The sequence below is a fragment of the Schistocerca piceifrons genome, chromosome 2, assembly GCF_021461385.2.
Source record: "Schistocerca piceifrons isolate TAMUIC-IGC-003096 chromosome 2, iqSchPice1.1, whole genome shotgun sequence".
Taxonomy (NCBI): domain Eukaryota; kingdom Metazoa; phylum Arthropoda; class Insecta; order Orthoptera; family Acrididae; genus Schistocerca; species Schistocerca piceifrons.
In genome coordinates, this window is record NC_060139.1 from 545,320,352 (window position 1) to 545,339,397 (window position 19,046).

Below are 19,046 nucleotides of genomic sequence, written 5' to 3' on the forward strand. Positions count from 1 at the left end.
CAAATAACTACTGCACCCTACATCTTTCTGAATCTGCTTAGTGTATTCATTTCTTGGTGTCGCTCTACGATTTTTACCTTCCATGCTGCCCTACGATACTAAACTGGTGATCCCTTGATGCCTAAGAACATGTCGTACCAACCGATCCCTTCCTCTAGTCAAGTTGTGCCACAAATTCCTCTTCTCCTCAGTTCTATTCAGTACCTCCTCATTAGTTACTTGATCTACCCATCTAATCTTCAGAATTTTTCTGTAACATCACATTTCGAAAGCTTCTATTCTCTTCTTGCATAAACTATTTATCGTCTATGTTTCATTTCTATATATGGCTATACTCCATACAAATACTTTCAGAAACGACTTCCTGACACTTAAATATATACTCGATGTTAACAAATTTCTCTTCTGCAGAAACGCTTTACTTACTACTACTTTAAGTGTTTCATTTCCTAATCTAATTCCTTCAGCATCACACGGTTTAATTAGACTACATTCCATTATCCTGGTTTTGCTTTTGATGTTCCTCCTTTGAAGACACTGCCCATTCCGTTCAGCTGTTCTTCCAGGTCCTTTGCTGTCTGTGACAGAATTACGATGTCATCGGAAAACCTCGAAGTTTTTATTTCTTATCCATGGATTTTAATTCCTACTCCATGGATTTTAATTCCTACTCCATTACTGCTTGCTCAGTACATACTTCATTTCCATAATATTGCCCTCACGTACATCGCCCTTGTATAGACCCTCTGCATACTCTTTCCACATTTCTGATTTCCCTTCTTTGCTTAGAACTAGTTTTCCATCTGGGCCCTTGATATTGATACAAGTGGTTCTCTTTCCTCCAGAGGTCTCTTTAATTTTCCTGTAGGCAGTATCTATCTTACCCCTAGTGATATATGCCTCTACATCCTTACTTTGCAACTATACTAGATATTAACAAATGGTTTTCAGCATGTGATAAAATACGTCGCAAAGTTTTTTGTCTTTCAGGTAACGCAATTTCGACATTAAATTGAACTTAAAAACCTGATAAAATGTGGACGCCACAGAAGAAAACTCAATGTGTGGCCTGGTTCACACAGACGGCGTCCGATACCCAAGTGCAACGAAACTTCCGAACACGATATGGTAAACAACCACCATCCCAAGCAATCATTCGGTCTTGGAACGTCGTTTATGGAAACAGGTGGTGTTCTCCATAAAAAGGTACGGTAGGCGTTTGCAAGGTAGTCGACAAAATCGGTGTGTATGGCGGCGAGCGATTTGGAAACGAGACGATCAACAATGTGCAATGTCTTCCATAAGAGGTTACGGCCATATCCCTACAACTTGCAGCTGCTTCAGGCATTAAAGCCTACGGACGAGCCTCAGCGAGAACAGTTTGTAGTGGATGTGCTAGGCAAGACTAATAAACAATGATTTTTTGAAACAGATTTGTTTCTCCGATGAGAAAACATTTCTTGTATCTAGAAGACTGAATCTTCATAACGTTCGTGTATGGGGTTCACATACAGTGGAAAGAGACAGTCCCTAGGTCATTTTTCGTAGCTGGCTTACGTACAGTTGCATCATTGGTCCACTCTTTTCCAGCGAGTCTCCCGTCATTACAAGGGTTTGCTGCGCCCCAACTGGAACGCCTGCAACCTGATGTCATATTTCAGCAGGATGAAGCACCTCCCCTTGGTCCCTGAATGTTCAGCAATTTCTAGATGAAAAGTTTCCGGATAGGCGGATTGAACGAGATTGTCTAATTCAGTGGCCTCCCCGGTCCCCTGACCTCACACCACTAGATTTACTCAAGGATCTGGTGTACCGAACGAAGGTTAGAGACCTACAGGACTTGAAGCCTCACATTCGCAATGCATTTGAACGTGTCACGGTGGAGATCTTGAATCGAGAGAAATGGAATTCCGAGTAGACACTACCCGTGCCTCTAAGGGTGCACACATTGATGTCTAGGAATGAGGCAACAAAACTTTATGACTTATCACATGTTGAAAACCATTTGTTAATAGCTAACATAGTTTTAAGGGTATTAAAGTCTTAAGTCATAAAGATAATTGATGAATACACTATTACATTTGCTTGTTTAGACAATAAGAGAAAGACACTGGATCGCCTCGATTGTGAGAGGCGATGGGGATCACGCGAAACAAACACGTCTAACGTATTATTGAGATGATCACGTGATCACCTGTTTAACCTTATCGCTCGTTGTGTACCATGTTCTCCTTAAAGTGGTCTACCGGATTCGTAAGTCATCGTGCAGTATTTAAAACAATGAAATTCGAGCCATTTTTCGGTTTCACAGGCAAATTCATGCTGTTGCTACGGATGAAGACCGGTATTACATGTAGTTGAGTTACTTGCTGGAAATTCAGAAGCATAACTGATGTGTGATATTCACCATTCACCGTTTATTCTTTCTTATCACCTAGAAAAACTGTTTATGAAGCTTGATATTCTCTCTAAATACGTGAGTACGATAGGTGTGGTATTTAACTATGCAGGATAGTAATAAACAGTCAGAAATTTAGTAAGGATGTTGCAGGATAGGCTGTGCTGACAAATAATTGTTAAGAAAGTCGCACGTTTCCGATTTAATGAGCCTTGAAGTTGCTAATAAGGCCGTCGCGCACAAATTCAAGTGGTTCACTAGATGTAGTTGGTGTCTGTTCTTATCACACCGTAGATGGCAGCACACAAGACTGGACATCCCTTGGCGCTGGATCGATCGTTACTATCGTCTCATGTCCAATTTTTGTACCGCTCTCTTGTCCGGTGTTAGGAAACCAAACGAAGTACAAGGTTGGCGACACCGTCTCTGGCGGGTCGCTTGAATCTGGACGCGCGACGGCCTGAGTGGCCAACTTCAATACTAATTAACTCGGAAACGACGCAACATATCGAATATTATCTTAAAAATTATTTCTCGGCACGACGTACCCTTTACCATCCTCAAAATCTTTTCAGACTGTTTCTGACGACCCTGTATAGGATCTGTGCGCTACTGAAAGAAATGGAGTTATCTTTCCACTTAGTTATGTTCCTTGAGAGTAAAATGCGTGTCACATGCGCACCAAAAACTTTGTGTCAGCAGGCTCTCCCGTCTTTCCAGTACATCGTTTTCGCAGATACTTTGTGAGGAATAAAAGGTAAGGATAAACGCCTAGTAGGTGCCGCCGATACGTTACATCTCTGGAGTTCATTATAAACAAAGAGTAAACTCAACAAAGCTTCACATCACCCCAGTGATATTTATTTGGTTATAATGGATTGGTCTGGTGCAGTGGTGCAGTTGGAAGTTTGGCACGACTGCTGTCAAACCTCGTTGAGAAGCAATTAAACAGCTGTAAAAAGTGTTAAGCAATTAAGAGGAGAAGACAGAAGATTCAGGATTATAAACAGTCAAGTCATCAATTGGCAGGCGTCCGCTTCAGGAGTTCATTGAAACGATATATGTTGAAGGACGGCATCATCAAATTGCTCTGTAAGGGGAAGGTGTGTTTCTCTTTACTGTTGTTTAGTTACTGAGAGCAAATACACATTTTCCAGTTCATTCGTGTTTAGCTTATGTCTCCTACTTTCTGCGAATTTAAGATGTAGATGCCCTGCTAAATGACTAGCATATTCCAAATTTTCGAAGTAAATGAGGCAAATTTTCTCCAAATGTATAGGAAGGCGTCTAAAGGTGTCTAGTCCCATCCCCCCCCCCCCTTCTACTACAGAGTGTCGCTTGTTGCAAAGAGTGATAGAAATACTTTTGTAAATTTGTGCTGTCTGATCGTTTCTCTAAATAGAAAAATGGTATAGTGCAAATGAACTCATTTGAAAAATGCATGTTGTCCAAAGAAGAAGCTGCCTACGGAGTGAAACCAAAGAGGGAGACTGTAGTTGTACGTGGTAGCGAGAATTATCGAGGTACAGCAAAAGGAAAAGCATTGATTTAGAAGGAGTGAATTTTCAACAGTGGAACGCCACCAGTTGTGACCTGATAAAAAGAAATTTTGGCAACACGTATGATTTTCTTCAAGGAAAGACAAGAAAAATTACTCTATTACTTCGATGAAGAGTAATTTTTACACACGAGAAAAGCGCTGGAGGAAGGTCAGACTTATTTGTAACAGACTAACCTAGTTGTATTTGTGCAAATGATAGTTTTTTGCTGAATGGTGCTACAATAAACATCGCAGTATACAGGAAATACCTAGATCGCATGCCTACTGTCGATAAAGTTTTAGGTTTTGAATTACGATTTCGCTGTCCTGAATTATATAGGAAATTGGTAAATTGCCCGGACTTTTAGCTGAACTTTTCAGGGTACATATGCGTCGCTTGTATTTGAATACAGGAATTTACAAGATGTAAGTATTCAACTGGTGGAAATTATAAATTGTTACCCAACGCTATATTGAAGACTCAGGTTCCCTAGACCAGACGTCGTTGGTGGAGTGTCACCGTTCTTCTAAGAGGTAAGAGACTGTTGCTTTGAGACTCACCATTGTCAGGAGGAATTTCTAAAGAGAGGAACTAAACAAAGCAGTACATGACAGGGAACATTCGGTACTCAACATGAATAATTTTAATTTCAGCTACTGTTCGGAGAGATGCTGGATGTAGAAAAAATAGAGGTAGAATTGTTTGAATTCTAAGAACAGAGATTTCAAGTCCTCGATACGTTAGCTAACAAAAGTATTGGTTCCCGCATTGGCTTACTTTTGGATAGAATATAAGAGTAAAATCTGCAAAATGTAACGGATGAAATACACATCAACATGTTACGTTGTACAATAACACACACACACACACGCACACACACACACACACACACACACACACACACACATGCACACCATTTTGAATTAAAATAATCCCAATCTTCCTGTTCTGACCAAAGTTTTTCTGAAGCTTTAGTGTTTCTTGGGTAAATACCGGAATTGGCACCCCCCCCCCCCTCCTAGTTGTTTGTAATTGGAGACCCACTACCGCGTTGCCTGGTATTGACTGCGAAAAATCACGACTCTGTAATGAGCCGGATATAAAACAGTTCGCTGTACTATATCGGATGGAGAATGAAAATACAGAGTGCAAAAAAGAAAGTTTTCCGAAGTCTAGGGAAGTAAATCCGACGGGTTTAATAAAGCGTTTGAGTAGCCATAAATACATATTCAAAAAAATAACATTTTCACAATCACCTAGAGGAAACCAGCTGACAACTAGAACTTATATCAACTGAACAGCAACGGAGCAACAGGCATAAATGTGTATTTATAACTTTATAAAGTAAAGAGACACGATTGCGCTCTGAATGTCTATAATTATCTTGGTGCTTAAGTGGATACAGACTTAATAAGTAACAGAATTAATTACTGTAGTTATACATAATCTAGAAAGTCTTGCAAGACGTGTTTGCTACCATACACATCTCAGCTGGCCGTAAGTGCGTGTGCTGTTATACATTATAGTGCCTTTAGTGCCATCAACGTAATGCACGTGCTGGTCAGGAGGTAACTCCGTAAAGCCTATTATATAAGTAGTAGTAAGGGTGACACTAAATGAAGATGAAAAAATGAGTTAGTAGTTAATTGAAGTGAGGCTCTTTCTGAGTGCAAAAGTTCAGTTAAGGGCAAAACATTCTTAATATGAGTTGTATTAGGAATAGCTAACGGTTAGCAGAATAGATGGCAATTTACAAAAGTGTCAGACTCTACTGTATATTCTTGTACATAAATGTCTGTGTTCAGTGGAAATGGCTGGTCAGTAGCATTTCACAGAGTGAAATTCTAGCACTGGGTATACGATTCCTAAATCTCGTTTCTTCATTGGATAATTACTAGAAAATTGTATCGACTATTAAGTAATGACCTCCGCATGCTGAACTTAGTACACCGAAGTAGGTGCCGCCCCTTCCTCATTTACCAAAACAACAGCTGTCCGCTGGCGACATTACGAAGTTTGAGGTAAACTGGCTATGTATAGGGAGAACGGTGTTCAAGAAGTGGATTGGAGAAACCCAGTTTTAACATGCGTTCTTAATAAAGCTGTTTGAAATCTTTTGTATTGCTTATCATTGTAGTGAAGTGTTTCTTTTGTTTATTTATTTGCAACATGCTCCATCACAATATTTGTAATATTAAATGTATGTATTGCGTATGTGTGCGTGTGTAGTGTAGTGTGATATTTGTGTTGTGTGATGAAGATGATGACGATGATAACGAAAGAGAAGAGAGCGGGTGAAACCCGGTGCCAGCACATGGCCTACGTCTAGCGAATAGCAACAAGGGAACGCCAGCGGAACGTCCCTATCCGACGGACTGATCACTATCAATAGTGTCACGTGCCCTCACTTCATGAGACAGCACGGAGAGGTCTGGAATTTAAACCAGGACATGGGCGCAAAGTCTGGTGATTAGGAACTTTACGCCATCACCTCTCCTCTCCTCGCCGGCCAAATGCTGCCAATGAAAATTGGGGAGCGTGTTGTACCTTGTAACAACTTCCAGACTTCCCCTCTAGCCAGCCCTGTAACAAAGGTTTAATATATTTTCTGATTCTATTTTTAAATGATACCATTCACGTTTCGTATGCTGCAGTCTTTTTCCGAAATTACAAAAATCACCTGGGAAAGTAAGGTTTATCTAAATGTTGTAATATACCATTTCTATACCATGTGTATATGTGTAGAATCGCTGCAGCGAGAGTGAGAGCAAAGACATTACTCAGTGACTGCGCTCACAGTAGCGGACAGTGGTTAAAAATTATCTCTCAGGCAGCATGATCTCTGGACGTAATGATTAAGAGTAAGAGGATTAAGTCTTCTTCTGTTCAGGGCTGGCCGTGGTAGAAAACAAATCATTGGATGGGCTATTAACGAAATCATCATTATATTAATACGAAAGTATTATATATCATCAAAGAAAAATAAATGGGTTTTCGCAGAATAACGTTTATTTGGTGAACTGGACGAAAAATCATTACTTTTATTCATTATTAATACCTATGAGAAAGTTTCAGATTTTACTTGAATAAGGTCGGCGCGACACTGAGAATTCGACGAAACTGTGACCAACAGACGGGAACAGTTTTAGTCAACAACAAATATATATGAGGATTGGAACTTTAATAGTGGCAACTATTTATTTACAGCTCGTACAAAATAGATACGTGTTTCAAAGTTTTACTGATGGTTCAAATGGTTCTGAGCACTATGGGATTTAACATCTATGGTCACCAGTCCCCTAGAACTTATAACTACTTAAACCTAAGTAACCTAAGGACATCACACAACACCCAGTCATCACGAGGCAGAGAAAATCCCTGACCCCGCCGGGAATCGAACCCGGGAATCCGGGCGCGGGAAGCGAGAACGCTACCGCACGACCACGAGCTGCGGACAAACTTTTACTGATCTTCAAAGTAGTCACAAGCATTGTGTATAACCCGTTGCCAGCGATGTGGAAGTCGTAGGATACTTTTAGTAGTGCCAGTTCTGTTGACAGTTTGAGTGGCGAGGTCTATTGCCCGACGAATTTGTAGCAGTTCTGAAGCGATTGCCGTGAAGTGTTTGCTTCAGTTTGGAAATCGAGTTGGACTTACGAGGGCTTAAGTCATGGGAGTGCAGTAGGTAATATAGCACTTAGCAGCCCCATCAGTCAAACAAATCAGTAACAGCTTGCACTGTACGTGCTTGAGCATTGCCCTGAAAAATCACGGTGGGGTCCTGCAAAAAGTGTAATCACTTCTGTCTCTAAGCTGGTCGTAGGTTGTGTTCGATAAATGAACAGCATAGAGTAAGAAGTGATGACACTTTCTGGAGGACCTGACCATCATTTTGTAGGACAGTACTCAAGCACGTACAGTGCAAGCTGTTGCTGATTTGTTTGACTGGTGGGGCTGCTAAGTGCTATACCACCTACTGCACTCCCCTGATTTAAGCCCTCGTAAGTTAAACTCGATTTCTAAACTGAAGCTAACACTTCACGGCATTTGCTGCAGAACTGCTACAAATTCATCGGGCAATAGACCGCGCCGCTCAAACTGGCAACAGAACTGGCACTACTAAAAGTATCCTACGACTTCCACACCGCTAGCAACGGGCTATACGCAATGCTGGTGACTACTCTGAAGATCAGTAAAACTTTGAAACCCGTATCTATTTTGTACGAGCTGTAAATAAATAGTTGCCACTATTAGAGTTCCAACCCTCGTATATGTATATAAATATTCAAATCACCCTGAATCGCGAAATATACGACGCGACGAAATTAGTTTGTGTGTGAGCAGAACATTACATCACATTTCACATGCATATACACAGTATACAATACAAAACATTTTAATGTGAAAAAATGTCCCAAGGTACAACACGGAATGAATCCAGAAGAAAATATTCTACTGAAATTTTAAAGTTCTGTAATAGAGAACCTTGGCTGTTGAGTATTTAATCAGTCTGTGTTCCATTATTACTCTGCTACCCACCAATTAAGTGGAATCAAATTAAGTAAAAGTATTATCAAAATCCACTTACAACTTAAATACATTATGAAATAGAAGCTACTGAAATTTAACACAAATTTCCATGAAACTGAATTCATATGGAAATGCGGTATCACATCATCCTTGGTAGAAGACCCTCTTCGGTTTCAAGGTACAAGATGACGCGCGATCGACGAAATAAGCCTTAACCTTCAACACGTTATACGACTAGTGTTAAAAATATAAATAATTTTACTGGCCTTAAAATTCTGTAACTGAAGAATTAACAACATGTTCCAAATAGTTTTAATATGTTATTTAGCATTTAAATATGTAGACCTAAATATTTACAAATACTGCACTAAACACAATCTCATGTCTCACTGCAACTAAAGCACTAGAGAATGCCGGAAACCGCATGGCGGTCTTATTCCTTCGTACGATTACCAAAATGCTCACTAGGCTGAAACACAAACCAGGAAACGTCATGAGTCACTAGGTACACATCCTCGCCGGCCGGTGTGGCCGAGCGGTTCTAGGCGCTTCAGTCTAGAACCGTGCGACCGCTACAGTCGCAGGTTCGAATCCTGCCTCGGGCATGGATGTGTATGATGTCCTTAGGTTAGTTAGGTTTAAGTAGTTCTAAGTTCTAGGGGCCTGATGACCTCAGATGTTGAGTCGCATAGTGCTCAGAGCCGTACACATCCTCAAGGTACAACACTGTCCCCTGTTAAGCGAATTTGTTGTAGGAGAACGACGGAAAACTTAGTTCATCATCTTTTCGGAGTGGAGATCATTAGAGAATGACCATAAGCGCTGACTGGATAGTGTGTGTGTGTGTGTGTGTGTGTGTGTGTGTGTGTGTGTGAGAGAGAGAGAGAGAGAGAGAGAGGGGGAGAGAGAGATAAAAGGGGTGGGTGAGGGGAAAAAGGTGTCGCTCGTAGACATGTCTAAGTAACCATCTCAGCATTTGTTAAAATCTCTGAAACTTTGTATTAAGATGCCCGGTCGGCAGTTCCATCGGTCCTAAAATAGCTCACAAACGAAAACATGTTCCTATACATTTCGTATGTAATAGTTTTTTCCTAAAATGCGAGTGAGGCCTTTCTGTCAGTATGTATACGCAATGAAAAATATCTGATCAGAATATAAATTTGTGGCCGACTGTGAGTACAACACAGGGGAACGATTTTTATGTTGCTAGCATGTCCTTAAATACTCTTCAAGCAATATGTGCAGCACACATTTTAAACAGATATTATGGCTCTTAATGACAAATGCTGGTTTGCAAACCCTAGTTCAAAACTTGCCCTGGTTACTTCCCTCTCTTTTGTGGAGAAAAACTTAAGGCCTACTTAATTTTATTTTTTCGGTGATCAAGCCACGCCAGGACCTGACTGACTACCTGGAATGGACGATGAAAGTGTTGAATATATCATAAATTTCGAGTTTCTTTGAGCACCAAGAAATCTGTTACATGGATCCCAACCCGAAAAACTCCGAGGCCACCATTTAATTAATTTCCATAGGTATGTAAATCACTGAAATGAATATACGAGTAGAGAATACCGTTGATTTGTGAGTGCGTTTGCCTTCTTTGATTGTTTCACCATAATCGAAAATCTGCAAAACTAAATCGGAAGTAGGGAAACAGATCATGTAAAGATGATGCAGACGTACTACCCGACACCCATCCTCATTTGGGTTATCCGTTGTTTTCCACAATTTCAGGCAAGAACCACTGCCCCATAGCTCACATCGTCTCCTTTTCCTGACAATTATAATTATTTGGAAAGTGAAACTAATCACTTGTATTACACTTTATGTTTATCATTGTTTTGGAATTAATTTCATTCTCGAATTTCACAGAACGAGGCTTTGTTACTCTGTTTCATACTCTGAGTATGTTGTGATGTATTTCACGATATCAACGACACATGTGACCAATTGAGTAAAGGCTAAGTAAACTAATAAAAGAATTGTATACCATAATCAAAAGTATAATCAAACGATAACACTGAGCATTGTTACTTTGTTTACGTTTTTATACACTGAAAAACTAAAGAAACTGTTACACCTGCCTAATATCGTGTAGGGCCCCCGCGAGCTTTCGGAAGTGCCGTAACACGACGTAGCATGGACTCCACTAATATCTGAAGAAGTACTGGAGGGTACTGACACCATGAATCCTGGAGGGCTGTCCATAAATCCGTAAGAGTACAAGGGGCGCAGATCGCTTCTGAACAACACGTTGCAAGGCTTCCCAGATATGCTCAATAATGTTCATGTCTGGGGAGTTTGTTGGCCAGCGGTAGTGTTTAAACTCAGAAGAGTGTTGCTGGAGTCACTCTGTAGCAATTCTGGTCGTGTGGGGGCATTGTCCTGCTGGATTTGCGCAAGTCCGTTGGAATGCGCAATGGACATGAATGGATGCAGGTGATCAGACAGGATGCTTACGTACATGTCATCTGACACAGTCGTATCTAGACGTATCAGGGGTCTCATATCACACGAATTGCACACGCCACACACCATTAGAGAGCCGCGCGGGATTAGCCGAGCGGTCTCAGGCGCTGCAATCATGGACTGCGCGGCTGGTCCAGGCGGAGGTTCTAGTCCTCCCTCGGGCATGAGTGTGTGTGTTTGTCCTTAGGATAATTTAGGTTAAGTAGTGTGTAAGCTTAGGGACTGATGACCTTAGCAGTTAAGTCACATAAGATTTCACACACATTTGAACATTTTTGAACCATTACAGAGCCTCCACAAGCTTGAACAGTCCCCTGCTGACATGCAGAGTCCATGGATTCATGAGGTTGTCTCCATACCCGTTCACGTCCATCTGTTCAATACAATCTGGAACGAGACTCGTCCGACCAGGCAACATTTTTCCTGTCATCAACAGTCCAATGTCGGTGTTGACGGGCCCAGACGAGGCGTAAAGCTTTGTGTCATGCAGTCATCAAGGGTACACTAGTGGGCCTTCGGCTCAGAAAGCCTATATCGATGATGTTTCGTTGAATGGTTCGCCTGCTGACACTTGTTGAAGGCCCAGCGTTGAAATCTGTAGCAGTTTGCGGAAGGGTTGCACTTCTGTCACGTTGAACGATTCTCTGCAGTCGTTCTCGGTCTTGTTCTTGCAGGATTTTTTTCCGCCCTCAGCGATGTAGGAGATTTGATGTTTTACCGGATTCCTCATATTCACGATACAATCGCGAAATGGTCGTACGGGAAAATTCCCACTTAACCGCTACCTCGGAGATGCTGTGTCCCATCGCTCGTGCGCCGACTATAACGCCACATTCAAACTCACTTAAATCTTGATAACATGCCATTGTTACAGCAGTAACCGATGTAACAACTGCGTTAAACATTGTCGTTTTATATAGTCGTTGTCGAATGCAGCACCGTTTTCTGCCTGTTTACATATTGCTGTATTTGAATACGCATGTCTATACCAGTTTCTTTGGCGCTTCAGTGTAGGATAAAGTCAATATTTGTCAGATTCCATAGTTGTGCGAAGGGTCTGAACTCTGGAAGTGGGGGTAATATCATTTTGACCACATTCGTGACTCTCCTGGCGCCGTAGTAAAGTACAGCAAGGAACTTAACGTTGATAATATTTGTAGCACTTTGAAAAGGGGGCGGCTCAGTTACATACACGCTGGCTGCAGTGTAAAGGTGCTTCCCAAACCATTACAATTTTCCAACTCGATTAAAGTTGATAGGGACTGTTTCAAGGGTCATCTGGTCTCCATGTTCTACCTTCCTTTAGAGTGATCACTTCTGTATACTCTCGCTTTTCGGAGCAGCGGGGTTCGTATCCCCCTCCGGCCATGTAGATTTAGGTCGCCTTGATTTGTTGTTCGCATCATTGTTCAATTTAAATTTGTGCTCAGTTTCTAATTGGTGCATCTTTGACGAGACGTTAAATCTTCTTCATTTCTTAGGAGCACATCCAGAATACGTGGAAGATCATCTACTATCCTTCGTTCGGAGGTGCTATTGGGAAAAAATAGCGAAGCCTACGAAGTCACAGCAGAATTCTATTTTCAAAGCCTTGCGGCTGTTCCTCTTTCCTGATGCACTCTTTGACACCGTGTCAGCAGTTGTCACTTCACCTTGTCAAATGAAAATTCAAGTACTTGAGGCGGAACTTCGAGTCTAATGTTGTGTTTTGTTCTAGATAACACCAAACTTCATCTTGTGTTGTTAACGTATGTAATGTAATTTGTTAGTATCTGAAGATGAATGCGCCGAAATATGTAATAAATAAAGATCTCATGAGCGATCTTGAAGGAAAACGTTTATTGAAATGCAGTATGGTAGTAAAGAGAATGCGAAACTATTTTTTTTTTATTATCAATAAGAATGACTACCAGTAAGGCTCTGTGAAAGTTTGAGTTTCTCTGGGTTTTACTGTTGTGGCCACTTCTTGTAACGTATGTGGGAGAAAATAATTCTTTAACTGAGTTTTTACTTGGAACGTGGGATATCGGACGTCTAGGAAGCTTCACCTTAATGCGTAATGTGTCTCTTGTGAGGTCTCCTACTGCAATAGGATGAACAAATGTATCAAAGACTGCCGGCCGCGGTGGCCGAGCGGTTCTAGGCGTTTCAGTCCGGGACGCGCGACTGCTACGGTCGCAAGTTCGAATCCTGCCTCGGGCATGGATGTGTGTGATGTTCTTAGGTTCGTTAGGTTTAAGTAGTTCTAAGTTCTAGGGGACTCATGACCTCAGATGTTAAGTCCCATAGTGCTCAGAGCCATTTGAATCATTTTTGTATCAAAGACTGACGATCAGTACATAACAATAGATCGAACAACCGTTTCTTTAGCATTATCCTTATGAAAGGCAGTGTGGGTTCTGGCTCTCCTACAAATAGCTCTGTGTGGTCGATTGGCTTAAACAGCTATGAGCGAATCCCCTGCATGTACATATCTGCATCAGTTTGTTACTATTTCTGCTGATAGATGGATTTATCAACCAAAAATTCGTCTTTTCCCCTCTTTATGGGCATTATTTTACATTCCTTTATGTTGACACTCAGATAGAAATTCTTGTACGAAACATCGACTTTTTGCAAGTCTACCTGAACTACACTACTATACCCGGTTTTAAAAATTCCATATATGTATGAGCAGAAATACTATCTGCGAGCAGTATTATGGAGGTTGCGACGTTTGTCGCCAAATAATTTACTTACAGATCGCGAATAGCAACTTCTTTGGGGTACGGCTGAAGCTCCTTTCGTTGAGGATTTCTTTCCACTGCGAGCAAAAGATTTTTTCAATTAAATCACAAAGCCAGTCTAACATTAAGATCTTATTTTGCCCCGTAGGCAACAGTAACATTTGCATCTGTGAGTTCATAAACCGCGGTTCTATTGCACTGCCTCAAGCCTGTATTATGTTGTAGTGACATTTATAGTTGCGTATTTTTTCTACGTTCATTTTCAATTCCCATTTGGCTATTCCAAAATTTCTACGCTTTGGACTTTGAAAATAAATAATTTTCGACTACTTTTCGTGATACTGTTGTTATTGTTGTCTGGGTATTTGTGCAAATGGACATGTTTCAATTACAGCTTTGCCCAGAGGGAACCCGACTGTTTTAGTTTAGAGCATTCTTTGCAGATTCTCCTTTTAGAAGTCTAAATTCAAATAAATGTTTACCAAACAGGCAGAGGCGTAGATGTGTGAAGGAGAATCGGGCGTACAATCATTTTGTTCTGTGATATAAAGTCAGCACTATATAACACTGGTCATCAACTTTTTTCGAACTCTTAGTTGCATCAAACCTTTTTTTCTCATCCTCATCTGCTCATTTCAAATCTGGAATCGCTTTTGTTTTCCATGCTCTGGCTTTCATGCTGTTCAAACATCTCCTTTCCAGCTGTTTGTAGTGAGACTAATTACTTACGTAGTTTATGTTACTGACAGAGTTGATATACTGCAACTTTTTGCTTTCGGATCCGGTGTCATTTCAGTATGGCTACGAAGATACGTCAATGTAACAATCATCCAGACAGTTTCTGTTACATTTGTGGATACTACACCCTTCTTCGTCAAAGACGTGACATAACATTCTTTGTAGGGCGAGCTTATACAGAGTAATTTGGCGACCAAGACAAAACATGGGCCGCACATCCCGTATGTCACAACTATGAGGGGATGCTGCGTGACTGGACGAAAGGAAAGATTAAGGGTTTATTATTCGGAATTCCCATGTTCTGGCAAGAAGCAGTGGATCACACAAGTGAATGCTCTTTTTGTAACTTTAGTACAAAGGAAACTGGCAGGAAAACACACATAAAACACCGTATGCTAATAGCCTCTCAACAATAGACCTACTATGCACTCTGATGAGCTACCACATCCACATTTTACTGAGTTTACTCCATCTGCAGATGAGGACAGCGAAGAAAAGCCGGAGACAGCTAAAGAAAGTGACTTTTACGTGTTTTCCCCTAATCCCTCACAGTCCTCAACTTCCCATTAGTCTGAACAGAATGAACATTTGCGCTGATTTTAGTCTCTCCAAATCTGCAGCCGAAGTGTTAGCCTAGAATGCAAGAAAAATGTGTACTGAGTGATACTGTAAAAGTGTCGTATCATCGAAAGAAGGGAGTCTTTCTTCCATATACTAAAGAGGAAATAGCCGGCCACTGTGGCCGAGCGGTTCTAGGCACTTCAGTCCGGAACCGCGCTACTGCTGCGGCCGCAGGTTCGAATCCTGCCTCGGGCATGGGTGTGTGTGATGTCCTTAGGTTAGTTAGGTTTAAGTACTGCAAAGTCTAGGGAACTGATGACCTCAGATGTTAAGTCCCATAGTGCTCAGAGCCATTTGAACATTTTTTAAAGACAAAAACAAATTTGTTTATTACTATAATGTCTCAGATCTTCTCCAAGAATTAAGGATTACATCGTACAATCCAGATGGCTGGTGATACTGTTGTCATTGTTTCTACACACTTAAAAGCACAGTCTAAAGTGTGTTCTGGAAGACAATGTTATTATTTATGTACCTGTTCCACTTGATCATTCTGTGTATTTACGAAAGGAGCATAATGGCATGAAGATACTCATTAACATACTGTAATAACAGGAACACAACTGCATAGTGTGTATTGATTTCTAAACGATTAATTTCGTGCTAGGCCAATAGAGAGGGTTTACAAATTACCCCCGCTATCTTTGCATGCGGGACAGCCGAGTGCGAGGCAGGCGCTGGAACAAGCGGGAGTGGCCCAAACGTAAGAGTCTGCAAGCCTGTATGGCAGATATTGTCTGTTGTCTACTTGTCAGTCGAGAAAAAATAATTTTCTCTCCAGTCCAGGCGGTTTTGGTAATACGAAAACTGCTAACTATGAAAGTCTCGTAGCTGATATGCTGTCAGCATTTCATGATGATGATGATGATGTTTGGTTTGTGGGGCGTCCAACTGCGCGGTTATCAGCGCCCGTACAAATTCCCAACATTTGCTCAGTCCAATCTCGCCACTTTCATGAATGATGATGAAATGACGAGGAAAACACAAGCACCCAGTCATCTCGAGGCAGGTGAAAATCCCTGACCCCGCCGGGAATCGAACCCGGGACCCTGTCAGCATTTCATATCGTGAGACGTAATATGAGTGTGAAAGTCCATTCCTATATAGTCGTCCTGATAAATTCTCTGACAACTTAGGTGGCGTCAGTGGCGAGCAACGCGAACGGTTCCTTCAGGACCATAACACCATGGGAGATGGTACAAACATATGACGGCAGACTAATGCTGTAGTATTAAACGAGATCTCCATGAAGTAGTCCTGAACGGAAGAGCTTGAAACGAAAATTTCTGCTTCAATAGAATGTGTTAGTTACAAGTAATTACCATCTAACTGTAAGCTTCTTCATGATGATTTTGTGTTTCAGTTTGTACCACTGGATAGGTTTAGACTGGGTTTCTGTTTGATCTGTATTTCATTTCATTTAGTTTGTACTACCCAGCTAAGCTAAAGAGGCTTAAATCAAATTTTTATCTCGTGCATTATCATCTAATTATAAAAGCATGGAATATTGATATTTGGTGATTGCAGAAAAAACTGGAGCTCGCAGAAAAAACCGTCAGCAGATGTGAAACCAGCACCCTTCAATTAGGTAAAATCACACATTCTAGCAATACAACAAAAATGTTATTGATCAGTGTAATTCTGTAAATGGTGAATAAATCAAATTCGTCGTTCGGATTTGGTTTCTTGAAAGACGTGAACTAGAATTATGCTTAAGGGGTAAATTTAAAATTTTCAATTTAGTTTTCCTTTACTGTGATACGAAACTGTCGGCTACGGAAGCGCAAATAAATTTTACGTAGAATACGTTTACTTCGAAAGGAAAAAAAGAACTTAAGCTCATAAATGCAAGTCGATGTTTCATTTCGTCTATTTACAACTGAATTGCTGAACAGTGTGAAGGAGAAATTATGGTATTGTAGAAGACCATCGTTTTAGCGGCGTAGTATTTGTTTTTTACGGTACTAGTTTAATATTTGTGGTGGACAATTTGTTTAGGGTCAAAGTGGACGTCAAAACAGCACCGTGTGATAAGAGCTCTCCTCTACGCAGATAACGGTGTCCCTGGGGAGAGGCAGGACAGATGCCGACACGGCGGCAGGGGTCACTTCGCACCAGCGCCGGCCCCGGTATTACGTCAATCCCCACTGCGGCAAAATAACGGCACGCATTTTGCAGCAGCGTGCTGCGTGCTGTGCAGCTCTGTCCTTTCTGCCATAAAATCTGACCTGTTGTAACACAGCTGTACAAGGTGTATCTCAAAAGTAACGAGTCAGTGGCTACAGTTTTTAGATACACTGCTGCAAATGGTGAGAAACGGTCTCTGTAGCGAATAAAAACCATAACTATCCAGAAAGTGTTCGAACGACAGAAAACACTGCTAAAGTAAAGGAAGCTGTGGATCAAAGTCCAACGAAATCTCAAAGCCGTTTACTTGTGCAAGTGTGAATTGAGAGATAGCCGCTTCAAAACACTACCAAAAAGGGCCTGCAACTGTATCCTTACACATTTACTATTGTGCAGAGTCAAAGGGCCGAGACGAACGATTCGGGTGTTGATTTCTCCCGGTGATTTCTGACCGAAGTGGGAACAGGACCTCTGGAACCTCAGTTTTACATTTCTTAAAGAAATGGTTCAAATGGCTCTGAGCGCTGGACCCAAATCGAATTGCCCGGCAGGTTAACAACATGGGTCCGTGTGCATGGAAGCCTGAATGTGGTTTTTAGGCCGTTTTCCACATCCAGCTAGGTGAATGCTGGGCTGTTACCCAAGTCCCGTTTCAGTTATACAATTCGCAAACTTTTAGAAAACTCGCGCGCTTTCGCATGAATACATTGCGTGCAGACAATTGGGGAACACAATACCGTCCAAGAGGGTAACAGGGTTACACAGGAAGATCATGCAGCCATCACTTAAATTAACCAGGCTCAATCTATTCGTAACCATGCCAACACTGCGCTGATCCAGGGCAAAACACAAGGCAGTGAATTTTAGAAATTCTTTGTCTGAGATGAACGGCTTCGATTAAACACCGAATTTACTTTATATCAGCGATGGTTGTTGAAGTGTAAGAAGGGCATTTTTCTAGATTCACTTGGAAATAACCAACTATCACAATAGAATACGTGGTCATCGCGCAATCCGAAATGGGAAGTTATAAACGATTAAGAAGAGAACAAGAGGCCAGGTCTGGTTTTAACTGCAGATGGGTGTTCATCACACTGTCTGGGGCACAGTAGTTTACAGAAACACTGCAGAGAGTTGTCGCCGTCTCTGCGAAACAGTCACTACAGTCTCACTAGGATAACTAACAGCAGCGATTATGTCAGTACTTCAACAGTTCGCTCTTCATCTTCAATGGATCTGTTTTTGTTTCTGTGAACAGCGACGCATTTCAGTAACTTCCTACCTATATGACGTCACCTGGCTGCACTGTTGGAAGCTGCATGGTCTCTATTTTTCTTCCATCGTAACTGAATGTCGTAGTCTGCTACAAATGGCGGCCCTCGGCAACCATTCTGAACAAATTGCATAGAAATTTCTAATTCCCCAAGGTCTTTCTCCTGAAAGTAATTCATTCACTGATTTGAATCAAAATAAATTTTAAACTACACTATGGAATTCCTGAATGAGACTCGGCGTGTGGTTTTAGAAAAGACACAATATTATCCCTTCCAGAGCCTCTGGCTACATTCACTAACTTTTACTGTGTCTTAGCTGCAACTGAAGTATTTTTTCCCAATGGAAACCTGAGGTACACATTTGTAAATGTTCAATCTTTTCATCATGCGCAAATGCTGCCAACTGTTGGGCATCACTATGAAAATATCAGCAAGTCAATGCAGCAGCGCGGATGTTCTGCTGTATAATTGAATACTGTTATTCTTATTTTGCATGGTGATCATTTTACTATTTATTTCAATACATAATATCAACAAAAGCAAAACGAGGATAATGGAATGTAGTCGAATTATATCGGGTGATGCTGAGGGAATTAGATTAGGAAATGAGACGCTTAAA

General features: G+C 41.2%; 1 long non-coding RNA gene across 4 annotated transcripts in view; it reads left to right on the forward strand.

The window, feature by feature from the left end:
• LOC124777253 overlaps positions 1-19,046 on the forward strand; it is a 48,665-nt gene that overhangs the window by 15,096 nt on the left and 14,523 nt on the right. For 3 of the 4 annotated variants that reach the window (XR_007015703.1, XR_007015701.1, XR_007015700.1), the window contains exon 2: positions 16,554-16,614. The exons of the other annotated variant lie outside the window; for it this stretch is intronic. This is a non-coding gene — a long non-coding RNA (uncharacterized LOC124777253). The remainder of the gene's footprint in view (positions 1-16,553; positions 16,615-19,046) is intronic. 4 annotated transcript variants of the gene reach the window in all.